This window comes from Pinus tabuliformis, chromosome 7 (assembly GCF_031772625.1).
Source record: "Pinus tabuliformis cultivar Carrire ecotype Pingquan chromosome 7, CPIR1, whole genome shotgun sequence".
Classification (NCBI taxonomy): domain Eukaryota; kingdom Viridiplantae; phylum Streptophyta; class Pinopsida; order Pinales; family Pinaceae; genus Pinus; species Pinus tabuliformis.
Window position 1 is genome coordinate 588583643 of NC_142293.1, and position 21681 is coordinate 588605323.

Consider the following 21681-nt stretch of genomic DNA (forward strand, 5'->3'; position numbering starts at 1 on the left):
ATTTGCAGCTACTCACGTATATTCGGCTCATGTCCAGTTCGAAATAGATAAGGCAAACAACTTCATTGAGCACATCCAACATATTCGCCAACAGGTCCATGACATTCTGGGGAAATCAAATACCAAGTACAGGCAGCGACATGATCAACATCGGGTGCCACACAAGTTTCAGGTGGGCGACAAAGTTTGGTTGCATTTGCAAAAGGAATGCCTTACCGGAGCCTATCGGAAACTCAAACCACTTCGATATGGTCCTTACACCATTACCAAAGCTGTGGGAGACAACACTTTTGAGCTCAGCATTCCCCATTCCTTGGCTTGCACCCAGTGTTCAATGTGGACCGCCTTCGGCCATACTTTCCACCATTATTAGACACATCCGACACTGTAGAACAACTCACACCCATAGACTTAAATCCAGATTGCATGGAACAAGCTGCAATTGATCAGATCATGGACACACAGATCAAGCACACTCGCCAACAGAATATCCAACTGTATTGAGTTGTCAAAGCAGACCAACTCCTTCACCAGGGCAAGTGGCTCACCAGGGACCAAGTTCAGCAAAAGTTTCCTCATCTCACGAAGGAACTCAACGCAATGGGGACCATTGCTTCCTAAGGGGGGAGGAATGACCCAGGTGGATATTTGTGGCCACCTGCCGATTCCACTTGGAGCCCTACCATTGCTTCTTTCAGTTTTTCAGTTTCCTTAATTGTAGCACAATTTACTATTTTTAGCAGTTTTTCGGGTCCTAAACTTCCGGAGCTGTTTTGAGGCCCTAAACGATGTTTTTTTGGAAATCTACCGCCAGCGATTATTTTGTCTAAATTCGTATTTTCCGTTGTAGTCCTCAGAGAGATCTTTCCAACGGGTTATCATGCACGTCAAACAAAGATAATTTGACCAAATCACGACCCCGGGAAGTTGGCTGTCCAACTCACCCCAACGGGGCCTATAAACTCTTGGTGTTACATCTCCTCGGGTTAGGGTTTTGGTTGTTTAGGGTTTGCTCTTATTGTTCAATAATAAAATGCCCTTGAGCCTCACTGTAAGGCAGTTCAGAGGCATGTAGCCACCACATCTCTTCTCAGAGATAAGCTACCATCGCTCTAGCTGGTTTATTTCCATTTCTGTTTGTAAGCATATTTCAGTATTTTACATTAATGAAATGAAGAATTATTTCTGCTGCATTTCTGTGTTTATGGTTATCTCTGTAATTTGTTGCATTCCTGTTTAAATCCGGATCGGAAGAAGAACGAGTAAAGGGTATGAAAAAGTCAAGGAAAGGAGCCTCTAGTGCAGCGAACAGGGAAGGAAGAAAACAAAGTTTTAGAAGGCTGTTTTAGGGCCTATTACAGTCACACATGCGAAGGAAGGGAAGCTCATTCTGCTGTCATAACAGTCCTCCTATTGCAGTTATTCAAAGAGAGTTAATTGGGCTAGAAAAGAGTGCCTAGTAGGTCGCTTACTCAAGTGAAGAAGGAGACTACTCAAGCGAAGGAAAGAGAAGGACTCAAGCACCATTTTCTTGAAGATATCCCCTCACATGTGCGAAGAATTAGGGCCACACTGCTGCTACATCAGATCTGCAACTATATCAAAAGGAAGAGCTCGATTGGGTAAAGAATAAGGTCCTCTTCCTAAGTGAGGAAGTCTACATCTCAAACAAAGGAACAAAGAAAAATATCTCTTCTAGGGCAAGCATAACTAGGGCTGCTATCAGTTGTCGGAAGAAGAACATAGTGGGAGGATGAAGTGCCGGAAGAAGGAAGACGAAGTGCTGCAAAAGAAAAAGGCTTGACTTGTGCTTGAAGGATCTTCTTGTCAAGGGTCTAGGGTTTGGCATTTGTTAATTGAAGCTTCAATACGAGAAATTTGCAGAAGGGTTTTCCTCTCTAGGAGAGAGAGGTTTTGCCCTAGCTGAGAGCCAATATCTTGTCTTCTTGTCTCTTGTGTTTTGGTAACTGTTTGATGAAGTAAGAGATCATACAAAGAAGATCGCGTGAATAAGAAAAGTAAAAGTATTTCACAAATTGTTATCATCATTAGAAGAATCTCTTTATAATCTAGATGCCCTAGATTCTTCAACACCTCGCAGTCGGACATCATGGCTAAAATATTTGAGGGTGGGAAAATTATTAAAACCCCTCTAGAGTCGATTAATTAATTTTTCTAGCTAAATTAAATAAAAATCTTAAGCCAGAAAATTAATTAGTTTTTAGTCAAAAATAATTATATAGAAATTAATTTCTCTCCAAGTGGAAAATAATAAAAAATTCATGGGTCAAAGAAAAGAATTTTTGGAGGTCTTCCACCAAGGGAAAAATGAATATTTAAAGAAATTTGAGCCCTTGGACCTTGGCGGTTAATTCAAAGTCAATTTTTTTAAGAAATTAATCCAAAATATTAATTTTTGGATTAATTAAAAGTGGGTTTTAAGAAAAATTCGAATTTTCCCTGAAAATAAAAATTCAACGGTGGAGATTAAAAGATGATCAAGTTATTTTCGACGGTCGAGATTATTTTGACGAGGATCAAGCCAACTAGCTGTTATTTTCCACTTGGAGGGGTTTCTCTATATAAAGAAGCTATTGAGCTTTTATTTTCATGATATGATCTTTGGATGAGAAAATTTTTGTAACGCTAATATTGAGCTACTACTCTGTTGGGAACATTTTTTATCATAATAGAAAGACTTTGGGGTTCAGTTCATGGTGTTCTTTTATCTGCTGATCTGTGGTATGTGTTAGCTATGTGTTATCCTATATTGTGCTAAATAATTTTTCAAATTGTTATTTCATTTGTCGGTGATAAGAACATTTTATTGGTACATGTTATCTTAGGTGATCTGATTCATCATATGATCTAACAATTTTATCTTGAGAATATTATAAATATTTACAGGTACGCTAACCCTTGGGCTCCAAGTTCACAAACTGTGGGGAAGAGCCGACCTTGTTTGGGCTCTAAGATTTCGTTGTGGTAAATTATTTTGCAGAAGGGTTTTGGCCAATCTATCTTTCGAAATTATTGATCCATTGTCATTTATTTAAAAAATGATTTTCAAAATTATTATTTCATCTTGGGCTAAAAAGAATTAATATGCTAATGAGAGTTTGTAAATCTAATTTCTAAATATTTTGTAAATTATTTTTTTAACCCTTGTTATTTTGTAGCACTTGGGTATTGGGGTTTTATAATTTTGTATTTATATATGGGGTTTGGAATTCTTTTATTCATTTGTGTAGGTGATAACCATTGTTCCACGGGGTCGCATCCCCCCACCTGGGGGTCAAGTTTCCTAGCTCCCTCGCGCTCCAGGGACTTGGGGACGACTGGGGGGCGTTTCCCCACGCTCCCAAAAAGCAGGGTACGCGTGGAAACTTGTAAGGGGGCGTTTCCTCGATTTTTGGGGTTGAAACCTCCAAATGGAGTCGTTTCCTAGGCGAAAGTGGTCGTGTGGGGTTGTGAGGGGTTGTTTCCCTAGACAAAAATCGCAATTTTTTTTAATGAAAAAAATCCTAATTTTTATGAACCGGGAAGGGTTTAAACTTTATTTTCAATGTTCATTTCACATTGTTTCATCTTTTCATGATATTGCTTTGCTCAGTCGTCCTCTCGTCCTTTCACATTTGCTTTTCTGTTTCAGACTTCAGTTGTAAACTTCAGTTTATTTTGAATCTTGATATATGATATATTAGACTTGAGTCTTGACTCTATAAAAACTTGACTCTTGATGTATCAGACTTGACTTTTATTTCAATATTCAGTATTCATAGTTGGAACTTCAATATGGTTTAAATTTTAAACATTCATTTTCATTGTACATTGTTAGTAGTTATACTGTACAGTGACAAACTCACATGTATGATGTATGATGTATGATTATATGATATCATGCTTTTCATTTTAAATTTGTTTCAGACTTCAGTTATGATTCATTGATTTATCATTTATCCTTCATGATGTAAGTGTTATATATTATATAATGATAAAGACAGTTACATTATAAATATTAAAATTTCAATGATATATCATATATTTTTATATCTATAAGATTTTAAGACCTCAACGTCTCCCCACATTTCCAAAAAATTGGTGGGAAGCTTTTACATAGGCCGCTCCTGTGTATCCCCGCTCCCTCGCCCCATGTCTCGGAAACTTTGTGGAACATTGGTGATAACTCAAGGGTTTGAAGCAACAATTTTTTCTGTGCTACTCATCCAAGCAAGGAAGGCTGATCTAGGCCCTTGAGGGTAAGATCTAGCCTCTCCATCTTCCAGAAACTCAACGTCCAGATGAAAAAGGGAAGTCGTCCAACATTTTGAAGTCAAATTGAATGCATAGAAGTGAATTTTTGTGGACTGTGGGTTAATTTCCATATCTGATATGTTTGCTACTGTTGAAATGTGTAACTAGGTTCGGTCTTCATAAATATGAAATGTAATTTTGATTCTTGTATATTGTAAAATGAAAGAAAAATTATTATTGTTATTTTTGTAGCATGGGTTTCATGCTCAAGGTCATTTTATTTAGAGGTCAAGCACCCATTGAGTGCTTCTAGGGTTTGTCCTAGGGTCAAGAAGTCAAAAGAGTCATTGTCATATGAAGAAGACCCCATCGGGCACATTGTAACTTGTAAAAAGAATTATTTTTGTATTTAAAAGTGTCAAAATACCCTCCAAGACCAAGTCGGCCTGGCAGCTAAGAAGTCGACCTCAATTAGGGCATGTCGTCCTCCTTGGAAGCCTATATATAGGAGGGAACTCGACCTCCTATGGACACTCACTCATCTTCTCATCATTCAAGCGAAGGAAGAGCAAAAGAAGGCTAGCAAAGAAGGAAGAAGGACGAAGGACAAGTGTTTGGGTTATTTCTCTCTCTCTCTCTCACACACGTGCGAAGGAGGAAGGCTAGGGTTTTGTTGCTGCAAGGTCAAAGTTGAGGAAATTATAGAAAGAAGGTCGAAGGAAGGTGTATTAGGTCACCTACAAGCCCTAGAAGAAAGAGAAATTCAAGCGAAGGTCAATGGAAGCCTTGGAAGCCCTAGATTTGCTCAGACGTGTGGAAACAACAACTGTTGCAGGGGCCGAAAATTTCAGTGTTGAATTTCCATGATCTTGGGTCTGGGTTAGAATCTTAGAATCTCTAATGCTACCAAACCAAGAATCTCAACATAACTACTTTGCATAGCGGAAAATATAAAGCAGTAAATCATATATGCAAAAGTATAGACAATTTTTAACAAAATATTATACAATAATGTACAACCCAATCTTCGTTATATTAAACCAATCTGAATAATACAACAATCTATGGAATACAAGATACAATGACAATCATGCTGCAGACTCTATGTCGTATCTTGTCCTGCATGTCCTTCGCTCTTGTTTTGCTCTCCAGCTTCCCCTTAGTCCATCAAAGGACAACACGGAGTCTCCAGAGGAGTTGCCACCTAACACTGCTGCAACTTGCTTCTGCTACAATGAACATGGGCTGATCCAATCTGCTCTCTAGGATGGCCAATACCTGAGCTCCAATCTGCCAAGTTAGCAGCCTCTTTTTTCCATCAAACGACTACAAATTAGGCTCAAACTTCACCTAATCACGCAACAATGAACATCCTTGTATGCTTCTCTAGGGCTACTTTGGGCTACCAACATGCTGCCCTCCAACAAACCATTGATGCCTAATCCTTCACTGCAAGATCTGCTCCTAGTTGACTTCTCCAATTGTCCAAGTTGACCTCAACACACAGATCCCACAGGTTGCAACAAATTCTGTCCACATAGATTGATTAGCAAACAATCCAAACTTCACATGGACTGATCCACCTAGCAAACAATCCAAAAGTCATCCAACAATGTCATCATGCTTGGCTGTACATGTTGTTGCAGTTACACTTTTGGTTAGGGCTTCCTTCACAGTCCCAAATATTGTTGTTATAGCCCACCAAATCACTCCAGCAGACCTCCAAAGACTGTGGCCTAACCTTGCCCACACTCCCACTCACTCGCTGCCCCTTTAGGCCACCGGTGATGGCTGTTGAAGGCTTACGACCCTCACAGAACAGTCCTATAGGTCTGTGGCCTTGTCTTCAAGGATGAATAGGGCCGCGGCCCTCCACACAGTGGTTAAACAATCCCTTAAACTCACGCACAATCACCCAAAACAGTCCTAAAGGCCTGCGGCCTTCTTCTGCTCCAACATGGCCCGTGGAAAAGGTAAGAACAAGCCTAAAACAACACCTTTTTCCACCCTCGACCTCCCTTCTTGAGCTGCGACTATCTCGAAGTGAAGAATGCTATGAATTGTGCTCTTGTGGATGATCTAAATGAGCATCACACACCTCCTATATATACCATTCAATGAGGGCTCCAATAGATTCATGCTAATTGTCAACAAGTCCTCCTAAACGCAAGCCGACTTGCACGAATCATGACACTGACATTCAAAAATTAATATCTCAAGTTCTAGAGCTTTGATTTGAGTGATTCTCAATGCATCGATTTTGTCTCGTCATCCTCTATCACCTCAAATTTTCTCATGCTCAAATTCTTCATGGTTTTGGTCGAAATCTCGATGGGTGCAAAACCCCAACCTTGGGTTCCAAGCCCACAAGTGACTCTTGTGGCGCTTTGCCCTCCAAACCCCAGACCCTAGGGCTTCGAGTACCTCCCAAGTTACTCAAAAATCACCACTCCCTCTTAGCGAGGGAGGTACTTTCAAGACTAAGAAGTAACTCATTATCATCATCACTACTTGCAACACTCGCCCAACTCTTGGCGCTCACCACTGCAGCAATCCCTGAAGCATGAACTATGCCTCTCTTGGATGTGTGGCTGTCACTGGAAGCATCCTGCTTCTTCTTCTTTTCCTGTATCGCTTTCCAATCCCTCCATGTTTCCTTCTTGCCAGATGTGGAAGCACCCTTGCTCCTCACTGACCACACGCTCTTCTTGGGCTGCAAAGTCTCCCTCTGAATCTGCAAGCCCCTGATAGAACTCGACTACCTTTGAGCCTCTGGAACTTGGACCTTCTTCTCTGGAACTTGTACTTGCCTCTCTGAAGCATGCACCTGCAATTGCTTCTTTGGAACTTGCACCTGCTCCTTCTTCTTCCTATGATCCATAGGCTTGCTCGTCAGCTTATATATACCATGCTCTCTAACTCCAAGTACAATCCAGACAGAGCTAGAGCCTCTAGGCCCGAGTCTTGCCTTCCCATCCTAGAACAAGACCTCAAACCCCTTCTTATTGATCATCAAGACAGATATCACACTATATCCGAGTCCTGGTACGAACAGTACATCTTAGACCCGCATTAGTTGTCCTGTCTCCATCTTGAATGGCACAACTCTCGATCCTTGGATCTCCTTCTGACTCTTGTTTCCCAACAACATGTGCAACTTTGAGTCCCATTCAAATAGAGTCTCGAAAACCTCCTGTGATCTTGTCATATGTTTTGATGCACCGTTGTCCACGTACCGTCCATCCTCATCGATAGTGCCCTACGAGAAATGAGCGATCATGGCAAAATCCTCCTCCTCCAGCCTCCTGGTGAGAGCATCTATCTCAGCAGAAGTGGAAACACCGACGACCTGCTTCCCTTTCTTCTTCTCATCATCTCCCTTCTTTATCGGACATCTCGACGAAAAATGACCCATCTCGCCATAGTTGAAACACTTGAATTTATTCGAGTCCTTCTTCTTCTTAGCCTTCATTCGTGTTGCATGTGCCATGTCATCTAAATCCCTCTTCTTCGGATGAAGATCCTCGTCTCGCAACTCTTCCTGAATGAAGTCATCCCACAACCTATTCTAGTATGGAAACTTCTCTCTAGCAACGATCCCCTTGATGAAGGGTTTCCATCCTCGGTGATCCCTTTCAAAGCAATACTCACCATATCAGAATCTGAAATAGTCACATCGACGACAACAAGCTCATCTCTGACCTGAGACAATCTCGTCAGATACGAAGTCACTCCACCCTGTATCATCTCGGTGGATTTCAACTTATCCTCCAATACCAATACCCGGTTCTCTTTCTTATTTTGGAACAAATTCTGAAGAGCCACACACATCTCATGGGCAATGTTCTTCTCAGACAAATGAGGTATTATGGGATCCTTCACATCATCAAAGATGATCAATCTTGCCCTCATATCCAAATCCTCGTACAGTTCCAGCTCCTTTGGGTCAGTTGGCTTCTTGATGGCTTTCTCGGCAAACTCCCAAATCCTGTTGACCTGCAAAACCAATTTGATCCTTTCCTTCCATGGACTCTAGTTGGACAACCCCTCCAACCTGTCCTCATATCAGAGACCTGCCTACAACTTCGACATTGTAGTGAGCCCTTACAATGTGACCAACTCCCTCTTAAGGTGTACTTTCACTGTGCACACTTTGATTCGCTGACATCCAAAGTAGCTCATACACGCTCTGATACCAAGTTGAATTTCCACGATCTTGAGTCTAGGTTAGAATCTTAGAATCTCTGATGCTACCAAACCAAGAATCTCAACAGAACTACTTTGCACAACGAAAAATATAAAGCAGTAAATCATATATGCACAAGTATAGACAATTTTTAACAAAATATTGTACAATAATGTACGACCCAATCTTCGTTATATTAAACCAATCGAAATAATACAACAATCTATGGCATACAAGATACAATGACAATCATTATACAATGATTATCGCCGAAAACATCTCTCAAAAACTTGATATGGATCATAGAAGCCTAAATTCAATAATGACAATCATGCTGCAGACTCTATGTCGCATCATGTCTTGCCAGTCCTTTGCTCTCGTTCTGCTCTCTAGCTGCCCCTTAGTCCATCAGAGGACAACACATAGAGTCTCTAGGAGGGCTGCCACCTAACACTGCTGCAAGTCGCTTCTGCTGCAATGAACACGAGGTGATCCAATCTGCTCCCTAGGATGGCCGATACCTGAGCTCCAATCTGCCAAGCTAGTAGCCTCTTTCATCGATCAAAGGGCTACACATTAGGCTTAGACTTCACCCAATCACACAACAATCAGCGTCCTTCTTGTATGCTACTCTAGGGCTACTTTGGGCTATCAACATGCTGCCCTCCAACAAAACAATGATGCCCATTCCTTCGCTGCAAGATTTGCTCCTAGTTGAGGTCTCTAACTATCCAAGTTGACCTCAACACACAACGCCCATAGGTTGCAACAAATTCTGTCCACACATAGACTGATCCACTTAGCAAACAATCCAAACTTCACCCAACAACGTCATCATGCCTGGCTTTACATGCTGTTGCAGTTACACTTCTGGTTAGGGCTTCCTTCACAGTCCCAAATGCTGCTATTATAGCCCACCAAATCACTCCAGCAGGCCTCCAAAGACTGCGGCCTAAGCTTGCCCACACTCCCACTCACTCGCTGTCCCTTTAGGCCACCTGTGATGGCTGTTCAAGGCTTACGACCCTCACAAAACATTCCTACAGGCCTGCGACCTTGTCTACAAGGAGGAATAGGGTTGCGACCCTCCACACAGTGGTCAAAGAGTCCCTTAAACTCACGTACAGTCACCTAAAACAGTGCTTAAGGCCTACAGCCGCCTTCTGCTCCAACTTGGCCTGTGGAAAAGGTAAGAACAACCCTGAAACAATACCTTATTCCACCCTCGACCTCCCTTCCTGAGTTGCGGCTATCTCAGAGTGAAGAATGCTATGAATTATGCTCTTGTGGATGATCTAAATGATCCTCACACACCTTCTATATATACCATTCAATGAGGGCTCTAGTAGATCCATGCCAACTTCAACAAGTCCTCCTAAACCCAAGCCGACTTGCACAAATCATGACTTTGACGTTCAAAAATTAATATATCAAGTTCTAGAGCTTCGATTTGAGTGATTCTCAATGCATCGGTTTTGTCTCGTCATCCTCTATCACCTCAAATTTTCTCATGCTCAAATTCTTCATGGTTTTGGCCCAAATCTCGATGGGTGCAAAACCCCAACCTTGGGTTCCAAACCCACAAGTGACTCTTGTGGCACTTTGCGCTCCAAACCCCGAACCCTAGGGCTTGGAGTACCTTCCAAGCTACTCAAAAATCAACACAGACCTATAGTAAAGACTGAAATTCTATAGCTGGGGGTCAAAGTTGTGCAGTTGGAAGAGATTTAAATGGGTTTGACTTGGAAAAAGGAAGCACATCATCAAGCAGGTCGGACTTGGTCTTGGAAAGGTATTGGTCTTGGAATTCGTCATTTGAAGAATCTATAGGAAGAGGAGATTTGTGGGTTTTCCTCTCAAGTGGAGAGGTTTTGGCCATGACTTGCAGCGTATATCCTGTGTTCTTTTTTACTGTTGATCTTCTTGTTTTGGTATCTGTTTGATGATAAGAATAACATAATAATAAGAGAAGAAGCTAATAAATAAGAAAAATTAAAAAGACATCACAAGCAGTTATCAAGTTTAAGAGAAATCATCTTAATTGCAACCCTATAGATTTCTCAATATGGTATCAGAGCTAAGCTTGGCTAAGGGCATAATGAAGATCACTACATCCTTGAAGAAATCTTTGAAGCAGTGTTCTATGGTAGCGAGTCATCTTAAGCAAGGTATCAAGGCATTATGGAATCTCCTATTATCCATCAAGAATAGTATGACCAAGACTTCTACAAAGTACGAAGGATTATTCTCAACACTTACTGGCACATTTGAAGATGAGAATATTTGGGTAATCGACAGTGGAGCATCAAGACATATGACAGGTGAGCATAAGCAACTAAAGATGTTATCAAGTGGAAAATCTTTGTACTTCGTTGAACTTGGTGACAAGAAGAGCTATCTTGTAAGAGGAATTGGATCAACCTCGCTAGAGCTAGAAAATGGAGGAAATATTCATCTCAACAACATCCTATTTGTTCTAGGTTTGCAAAAGAATCTACTTTCTATTTCATGTTTAGAAGATAAGGGAGATAGAGTTGCTTTTACAGATGGTGCAACCAGAGGCAAGAGTTGGGAGGGTGCAACCAGAGGCAAAGATTACAGATTCCTGATCTCCGAGCTCCGATATTGCAAAAGGGGTCCAAGCGCATATGTAGTATGGTCCTACATATTATGCGTTAGGACTGGTTACAATGCAATATATCAAAGAATTGGCCCCCGTACCAGCTAAAGGGATTTTAGCTCCAGAAGGCTTAGGCCTTGAGTCCCCAAGTTTCTACCATGCAATTTTCACCTAAGCCCCCGAGGCTAAGGCATAAGGGGCCAAAGGAGATCGACGATCGCAGCTTTATGAATCCTGTTCAGTTTAAAGTTCCCGAACTGCCTGATCCCCGATACACTTGTATGATTGTTTCACATGGCACGATTGGTTCCGTTGGCTTAATAAAGAATGTAAGAAGGGACAGATGAGTTGGCAGCTGTGTTCAAAATCTGTTATGGCCATCATGGGTGATCACTCCCGGTTCCTGTAAGTGAAGAATTAAAGCTGTTAAGACCGAAAGTGACAGGGAACCGACCGAGAGAGTATGAGATGTAATTTAGCAGAAACATGTTGGACCAGAGGGCCAGAGGCCAGCAAAGAGAGTGGTGTGGAGATATTTTTACAGGACCATCATTTCAGTTTCACTGGTTAATTCTGTTTTGTTGATTTTGATTGCTATTGTATTATGTTTTATTTCCAAGAAAAATATATTTCTGTTGTAATAATTGGAGGTGACAGAGCCTGCATGCTGAGACAACTAGTCATGCAGACAGCTGGAAGCTCTAGCCTGAGATATTTTGTAATTTTCATGTTCTCCCTCTCCTTATAAAAGGGAGGAAGAAACACTTAGAAAAGGTTCTGAATCCTAAAGATTAACTACATGTTATTTCTGAGACTGTATGACTTCAAGACTTGCATCTTTCAGAATATTAATGAAATGGTGGTGATTCCTACATTCGAGTACTACAGTATGTTCCCTCTCTGTTTAAATTCCATTATGTTCACATTTCCTCTCTGATTTCATGTAATTGTAGCTGCCAGAAATATTTCATATGTTCTTATAGATTCATTTGTATTGACTTGTTAATGCACATGCCTGTATGTATCTTTGGGATTATATCTTTAAATAGCGCTCCATGAATCATAGCACCCAATCCTCTTTCATCCATTATGTCTGTCTTTAACTCAAATAAGTGTAGAATTCTTGAAGTTTCAAGCTCTATATGATGAGTTATTCTATCTCCTTCTCTTCTTTCATTGCTCTACAAAAGCTGATTAATTCTATCTCCTTCTCTTCTTTCATTGCTCTACAAAAGCTGATTAAACTATAGGTCCTCGAACTACTCGGCCTCCACTAGTTCATACATATATTTCTGTGAATTGTATATGTGAAAGAGTACCAAAAATACATGGCTTATGTCCTTGGATGAATGAACCAACCCATGTTGTTTATTGTATGTATTTACATATGTGTATAAAATGTATATGATGTCTCTGTTTTCTTGAAAATCATATGAGACACATAAAATCTAGATGTTACCAAGCACTGGTCTTGTAAGCAATCCGAGGCTGTCTCTGGAAGCGACACCATCTTTTGGCGCCGTTGCCGGGGAGGGCCGATTGCGATTAACAAAGAACGTCAGTGGAAAACCAAGGGCAGCTGGGCCTTTTTCTCTCTCCTCTAGATGGCCATGTGGTAGAATACTATTGGACCTGATAAATCCACGTGGCGTCTGATGTCATCATGACATGGCAGTACGGAGGACACGTGGCATGCGGATTTGGCATTTTAAGGGGTCATAAGGGGCCAAAACAGGGTGACATGTGTCACCACTCACAAGGTGACACATGGCAAAGGATGATGTCATCTTACAGATCGACGATCGGAGGATGAGGAAAATCGTTGTATCAAGTTTAAACCTCTGATTGAAGGGCTCCGATACAAGGACTGGCATGCGGTCATAAGGAGTCAAAGAACCAAGGGCTAAGAAGTAGGGGAGCGATCACATATTGGCAATCGCAACCATGGAGTAGCATGTAATCGGCGTTCTATAAAGGTGCATATCGGGGAAACACCTGATATCATGGGCCCAAAGCAAGGTGGACAAGTGGCATAAGGCGGGTCACATGATTATGTGCACTTTATGTATCAAACCAATGGTTGGGCGGAGAAGTTAAAGGTTTTTTTTGTGTTAAAGCCTTTGTGCTGGCCCTCCCTTATCCTCTTTCCACATGGGCCAAACCACGTCACATATTGCAATCGCAAGAGTTGGGAGGGTGAAACCAGAGGCAAGGATTAGAGATTCCCGATCTCTGAGCTTCGATATTGCAAAAGGGGCCCAAGTGCATATGTAGTATGGTCCTACGTATTATGCGTTGGGACTGGTTACAATGCAATATATCAAAGAATCAACCCCCGTCAAAGGTTGTAGTATGGGATAAAAGCTCTAGCATCGAAAATGCAAAGATCATTGGGATTTGTGAAGGAAGACTCTACAAATTGCTGACTCCTCTCTCTCAAGCTTTGGTTCACATTGAAGTAAGTCCATGTGAAATTTGGCATAGAAGGTTTGGATACCTTCACGACAAAATCTTACCAACTCTAAATTCAATGGTGAATGGAATCCTTGAACGCAAGGAGGAACATGAAGGAGTATGCAAGGGATGTGCATTAGGTAAAAATGTTTAAGAGACCATTTGGAAGTAGTGCTTCAAGGTCAAAAGAAGTCCTGGATCTCATTCATTCTGATGTCTGTGGTCCTATGTCTACAAAGTCTCTTGGAGGTCATCTATATTATGTAACGTTCATTGATGACCACTCAAGGAAAACTTGGATCTATTTGTTGAAGTCCAAGGATGAAGTATTCGACAAATTTCAAGAATTCAAAGCTGAAGTAGAGAACCTTATAGAAAGGAGGATAAAGGTACTAAGATCTGACAATGGAGGAGAGTACACATCAAAGGAACTCATAGCTTTCTGTAAGGAGGCTAGGATTAAGAGGGAGCTGATAGTCCCATATAATCCTAAACAAAATGGAGTTGCTTAATGAAAGAATCGATCAATTGAGGAAAGTGTAAGAGCCATGTTACATGATCAAGACTTGCCTAAATTTTTGTGGGGTGAAGCAACAAAAACTATTGTGTATGTTCAAAATCGAAGTCCTCACAGATCTCTAGACAACATGACTCCTGAGGAAGCATTCACTGGGAAGAAACCAAGTGTAGACCATCTCTGAATATTTGGCTGTCCTGTCTATATTCACATTCCGAAAGATAAGAGAAAGAAGTTGGATCCTACAAGCATGAAGGGTATATTTGTTGGCTACAGTAACACCTCAAAGGCATATAGGATCTACATAAAGGAAGGACACCGAATAGAAGTAAGCCAAGATGTGATCTTTGACGAAAGTATTGCATTCAAGAAATCAAAGGACCTCCCAATGGACTCTGATGATGAAGAACTTCCGATATTTAAAGAAGAAAGCACTGGGAAGGAAGAGAACTCAAATAAGGAAGATGAAGGTCCCAATGAACCCGTGCAACTAGTGATCATCCCTGAACGTGGAAAGAGACCAAATTGGTTGAAGTCTACTCTTCTAGATGCAGAAGGACATGGAGTAGCCAAAGGCAAATTTAGGGAAAGTAAGAAGCCCAAAAGATATTCAGGGTATGCAGCCTATATGACGAAGTTAATAGAAGCAGAACCATCCACCTTTGAAGAGGCTGTCAAACATCAAGAATGGAAAGATGCCATGAATGAAGAATATCAATCAATAATGAAGAATGGAGTTTGGGAGATCATACCTAGGCCTGAAGACAAATATGTGGTAACTTCCAAGTGGCTCTACAAGATTAAACATGTAGTAGATGGAAGTATTGATAAATATAAGGCAAGATTTGTGGCTAGGGGCTTCTCCCAACAAGAAGGCATTGATTATGAAGATAAATTTACACCTATAGCAAGGTATGCAACTATGTGTTCGTTGGTCTCTTTGGCAACATCGATGGGATGGAACATCCATCCAATGGATGTCAAGACCATATTCCTGAATGGTACTTGTTACCGCTCAAACTAGCAGGGGTCCTAGGAGGGGATCCTATAGAGAAACTACTAGGTCAAGGGGTTGTTGAAGAATCTAGGGCAAAGTAGTGTAGTGTGATTCTTCGTTACTTGATAAAAATTTGTGGAGTCTTTTTACTTTTCTTGTTAGCTTAATCTTCTTCTTCTTCTTATTAATGCATGTGTGTGTACTTCATCAAACTGCTACCAAAACATAAGAACAAGAACACAAGATATTGGCTCTCTACCAGGGCCAAAACCTCTCTTCTCTTGAGAGGAAACCCCTTTAGTGAATTTCTCTTATTGAAGCTTCTATTGATCAATGCCAAACCCTAGACCCCTGACAAGAGTATCCTCCAAGCACAAGTCAAGTCCTTCCTTCTTTCTGCCCCTTATTCCCTATCACTTCTTTCGACACTTTGTTCTCTGGCACTTTGTCCTCCAATTAGAGTTCTTTCACCTTTGCTAGAGAGATAGGCTCCTTCGCTAGGCTCGGGAGTCCTTGTAGGCTTGATCTCTCACACAAACAATGGACTGTTCACTAGCTGCTGTTATGGCTTAGACATACCCTCACTGCACCTCACACGTGTGACTGTTTCTAGCCCTAGAAACAATCCTTTATACTTTGGTCTTCTTCTTTCTTACTTCGCTTGATGTCCTTCCCTCTTTGCTTGGATAGAAGGCCTAGTAGGCCTAGTTTGAAGCCCAAAAACAGAGAGATATGTCACTGTGCTTTCTTGCTGTAATGATCGCACGCAGACCCTTCATTTCTCGCACGTGTGGCTGTGTTGACTCTAGAAGAACAATCCCCTCTACCTCGGCTTCTTTTTCCTTCCTTCGCTGCCCTAGAAGACTTCTTTTCATCCTTTTGTTAGCCTCTTTACTGTGCTAGTTTCAGAGTGAAGTAGTGTGTTCTATTTGGAGTGGACAACCTCTATAAATAGAGGACTGTCCCTCCATTTAGGCCGACTTGGTTGACTGCTTGTAGGCCGACTTTTAGAGTGGACTTCGGATGGTTCTTTGGTGGAGTTGTATGCTTGAAGGAGCTTCTTGATGGTGCCATAACATAGGAGTGGAATTGACTTTGCTTGGAGGTTTTCCCTTTAACTTTAATATATATTTATACATGGTGTAACATGCCCTTAAGGCCTTCAACATTTCCTTTTGACTATTTGACTCACCTATAACACTTTGACATGTGCTAGACCTACTTCAATGAGCAAGAAACTCATTGACATATATTATAAAATAATATTTCTTTTCTTGAATAAGTACAAATATCAAAAGTACATTTATGAAGACCGAACCTAGTTACACTTTCCTTCAACACTCCCTCTTAACTAGGGAGGTATTCATACAACATTACAAGGTGTTTGGCTATTATCAATCTTGAAGAATTCACATAAGAGAAACTGGATTAGCAATCCATCTGTTATAGCATCATATCCATCAGCGTTTTCATAGTGCAAGGCCTTAACTAACTACTCCATCTCTTTACGAGACCATGAGCTACAATGTTGGAGAGACCAATGATTTATAGACACCTTCATTATTGTCTCTCAAGGTACATACCCACTCGAGTGTTCTCTAAGTATGAACTTCTAGGACTATTCTTATCTTGGGTTCCTAGCCCTCAAAGAATATCGGTCCTCTTGCCTACACTTGTTTTGGATGCCCTACACATCCTCAAAGAGTATCGGATGCCATATGATTACCTAATCCTCCCATTCTTTCTTCCCAAGTGAAGACAAGAATGTTGTGTCTATCTTGTGTCTACATTTCCATTCATGGCCTTCATCTAGACTTATGGCTATTAGTCCTGGTCTAGTGCATGACCCATGAAATGGAAAACACAATTGTCACTCCTTTGTAATCAAGGGTGATCCAAAACTCCCTCTTGATTAGGGACTTGTCAGAGCTCCCTCTTAACTGGGGACTCTTTCCTTCATCAGCAACTTCTTCTTCGTGGGTCCTTCAACTGCTTGATCTCCTTCCTTTCTTGATGTCATGAAGTCTTTGTTTGAACTTCTTCTAGGTAGGCACTATCCATCGATCACTTTCTTCCCTGGTTTGTCATGTCATTGCTTCCTTCGAGGAAAGTGGCTTTCATGTCATACATCAAGTTTTCTTGTCATCTTGGCTACTCCTTTGTCATCTTGTCCATGCTTTAGAATATTCTTCTCATGGATGCTTCGTTGTACTTGCTTGTTTACATGCTTCGACCTAGTAGCCCATCATGACTTCATCCTGATATTGCTTCAACATTGCCTTTTGTTGGATGGTTTCTTCATCACGACATCTTCATAGAGTAGAATCAGTTATCTGCATCTTTTATATCTCCAAGGCCTTCATAGGTGTCAAGGGTCCTTTCTTCCTTTATCAGAGTTGTCTTGCCTTCTTTTGGGAGATATCTTCAAAGTATCTTGTTAGATAGTGATTCTCGATGATCATGGTGTTCTTCCACATGCTTGATCTCTTTCTTCATTTGCTTCTTATTAGATAGATAGGTCAACCATCTAATGCTTCTTGTGAGAGCATTCCTTCATTGCTTGCTTTCTGGACTTGTCAGCGTTTTCTTCTTGCTTCTTAGTCAGCAATCTTATGCTCCTCATGTGAGCATATTCTTTTGTTGACCTTCATTGAATTGTGGTACATGCCTTCGAGCATGTTCTTGGTGAAAGAGATTCTTTCATGCTTGATCATGTTATAGAACTATCCCATGACTCAATAATATACAAATGATAACATGACTAAACTTTGATGCATACATACCTCATCTTGATTCTCCTTTGATCATCCTTTGGTGTGGCCCTTCTTGCTTCATCTTAGCTTGCCTGCATATCATCCTTTTCTTGAATCCCATGAATGGGATTCCCAATGAGACATCTGCCTTGGTTCATGAACCTTCTTTTGAAGATTCCATCATAGGATCTTAAAGATCCTTGCCTTGCAAATGTTTCTTTTCCTTTGATGATGGAGGTCTTCTAAGATTCTTAATCATGATCAATTTTTCTTTCATTGTGGATGAGGTCCTATACTAGGTATGCTTCTTCTTCATGAATATCTTGAGCTATATCTACCATGCTCCTATATTCTAGAAGATATTTCTACTTATGCATTTTTGTTCTTATCATAAATGTTACATCTTCATGAGTATCTAGAATTCTATGTACATCATGCTGCTAGATTCTAGAGGATGTTTCTAGCCATGCAATTTTAATTTATTCCTACATGCTCCTATCCTACTCAAAACTTTGAAAGAAGTCTAGAAGTAAAGAGTTTGACCTAGTCATAGTAGAGATCCAGAGGATCTTCCTTCTTTTGCTTCTTTCCTTCTTCTTTCATCTCTTGAGTTATGTGAGCTTCTTCTGTCTTTCTTTTGTTGTCGCTGTCCTTCTTAAGCTTAGGACAATTCCTTTTGTAGTGTCCATATTCTTGGCATCCAAAACATTGGATTTTGGACATGTCTTTGTTGTTTGTTCTTCGTGGACCAAACTTGCCAAATTTACCCTCTCTTTTGGCCATGGTAGCAAATGCTTCCTCCCTTGATCCCACATCTTCTTTTGCCTTAAACCTGATTTCCGTTGTCTTGCATAGAGACCACATTTCACTGAGAGTGGTTGCTTCCTTCTTGGCATATATGCTTGATGTGAAGTTTCCCCACTCCTCAGGTAGAGCATTGAATACTACATTTGTCATCTCTATGTCAGACGTGAATTCCCCAAGCTCTTGAAGTTGATCTCTCAGTTCAGAGATTTTCATGAAGTAGGGAGCTATTCCTTCCTTTGTTATCTTCATCTTGTATAATTCATTCCTCAGAGATATTACTTCTCTGGTTGTAGATACCGAGAATAGCTCTACTAGCTTATCATAAATTTCTTTTGATGTCTCAAACTTGGAGACATAAGGAATGAAAAAGTCTTTGATTGATTCTTGTACTTGTCTAAGGCTTGAGTTTGTTCCTTAGCAGGGATAGTGATATTCCCTTTGACATGCTCTAGGAGTTCATTCTCCTTAAGTAGTAGATCAGTCCTCTTCTTCCATGCAAGAGAGTTATTGGTACCTACCAATTTATTGCTTTCCTTGCTAAAAGACATTGATACATATTCAGAAGGGGACATGTACTTACTTAATAGATTTTGAGATGTAATGGATTTGCTTCCTCCTTGAAGGCTTGATGGCTTGTCTTCCCTGGATCTTGATGTTCTTCAAGTTGCCTTCTTCAAGTGGACTTGCTTGATGATGAGATTTGCTTGATGAGTTGAAGCTTGATGTAGGTCCCAGTGTTGTTAAAATCGCGATTTTATCGTAAAAGCGCGATTTTTTCATTTAGCCGATTCAAATCGCGATTTTTATACATAAAAATCGCCACTTTTTTTTATAACGATTTTTATCGAAAAAATCGCGATTTTTTCGAAAAAATCGCGATTTTTTATGTTAAAATCGCCAGAGGCGCGGGCAGCGGGCGTTTTATATAGAAAATCGATTTTTCTTTTATTTCATTCAGCAGTCCGCGCGGAGGAGGAGGAGAAGAAGTGAGGGAGAGGGTTGCCGTCGGATTTGGCAGCGAATCCAAGCGATTTTAGGAGGAATCCAAGCCAAGATCACCAATTTGTCCATAAACCAGGTATGTAGATTAATTTTTTTTTGTTTTGGTTCTATAAAAACTTTGTTTTTCATTGTTTTTAAAGAATTTTTGGAAATTTTTCATTGATTTGGGATGGGTTATTTGTTATGACTATGAGAACCAATTTTTTATTTTTATTTTCTCATTTTCTTTAAACATTGTTTATTTTTTTTGATTTTTCATTGTTTTTTGGCATTTGGTTGGGTAACTTGGGTTTAGAAATTGGGATTTTGGAAATAATTAGTTTGTAATTTTGCAAATGCTAAATTGTAATTTGTATTTACTATTATCATTTATGTAATCCTAAATTCCTATTTCCTAATCCTTATTTTTCCATAGGTTTGCAAATTCAAAATTCAAAAACAAACATGCCAAGGAAATTGGATCCTTTCTGGGAATATGGTGACCCTAAAACTCCGAATGATAGACAAAACTTGTATTGCAAGTTGTGTGGAAAGGAAATATTCGGGGGGGTGTACAGGTTGAAGTTCCACCTTGCACAAATCCCTGGACGTGATGTGGGGCCCTGTCTAAAGACAAATGCTGAAATTATCCAAAAAGCCACGAGAGCATTGGGAGAATTAGAGCACACTAGAGACGCCAAAGAAGAACTCAAAAGGCAACTAAAAAGGTCAGCTGAAGGAAGTGGGCCAAGTGGCACAGGTTCTACTGCAGCGTCAGTCAATCCGGTAGCTGCATCATCATATTTTGTTCCTCGAACCACACCTGGTTCACAACCAACTATTGGTTCAATGCTAAAAAGAACTGAAAAAGAAAAAGCTGACAAGTTGATGACAAAATTTCTCCTCTGGAGTGATATTCCTTTCAGCATTATAAGGAATAATCCATTTTTCCAACCTACTGTTGATGCTATTGCCAGTGTTGGCCCGGGGTACAAACTCCCTTCTCTTCATGATTTCAGAGGCCGGCTTCTTCAAGATGAAAAGCGTGACTGCACCCAAAGATTGGAGGATTTTAGGGCATCATGGGCACAAACAGGATGCACTGTTATGTCAGATGGTTGGACTGACCAAAAGGGGAGAACCCTTATAAACTTCTTGGTTAGTTGTCCCTTGGGGACTATGTTTATCAAATCTGTTGATGCAACTCATCAAATCAAAGATGCAAGAACTTTATGTGATTTGCTGGATGTGTTTATTTTGGAGGTGGGTGCAGAAAATGTTGTCCAAGTCATAACGGACAATGCTGCAAATTATGTTGCTGCTGGTAGAATGCTTATGGACAGGCATCCTGCTTTATTTTGGACACCTTGTGCTGCCCATTGTATTGATTTGATGTTAGAGGACATTGGGAAAATTCCCTTTGTCAAAGAGGTTGTTGACTCATCAAAAAGCATCACAAAATTTATTTACAATCACACATCTGTGCTTAGCTTGATGAGAAAATGCACCAACAACAAAGAGTTGGTGCGCCCCGCCATTACACGGTTTGCGACGAGTTTCATATCTCTTCAATCCCTCTTGAATTCTATGTGGGATTTGAAGAGAATGTTTCTTTCAGAGGAGTGGCGTGCTTCGTCAATGAGCCGCAAACCAGAAGGAGAGGCCGTCTGCAGAGTAGTTTCATACCAGGAGGACTTCTGGGCGGGAGTGCAGGAGGTGTGCGCTGTTACAGAACCTTTGGTAAAGGTTCTTCGGTTGGTTGATGGTGAGAAGCCCGCAATGGGCTATTTGTATGAAGCCATGGATAGGGCCAAAGAAGCCATTCGGTCCTACTATGATGACAAGGGAGATGATGGGTTCCAGAGACAACTCCTTCTATGGAACGTCATTGATGAGCGATGGAACAACACACTCCATCGTCCCATTCATGCTGCTGGGCTTTTCCTGAACCCTGCATTTTCTTATGCATGTGGGTTTAATTTTGATGTTGAGGTCATGGAAGGATTATTAACCTGTGTCCAGAAGATGGTGAGATCTTCAGAAGAACGTATGGAGATCTCTAGACAAATTGAGCAATATAAGTTGTCAGGTGGCTTATTTGGCTTTGAGATG

The 21681-nt window shown here is 40.7% G+C and overlaps 1 protein-coding gene across 7 annotated transcripts in view; it reads left to right on the forward strand.

Annotated features, from left to right (window-relative positions):
- LOC149248810 (lipase-like) overlaps positions 1-21681 on the forward strand; it is a 430114-nt gene that overhangs the window by 28405 nt on the left and 380028 nt on the right. The gene's annotated exons all lie outside the window — the stretch shown is intronic.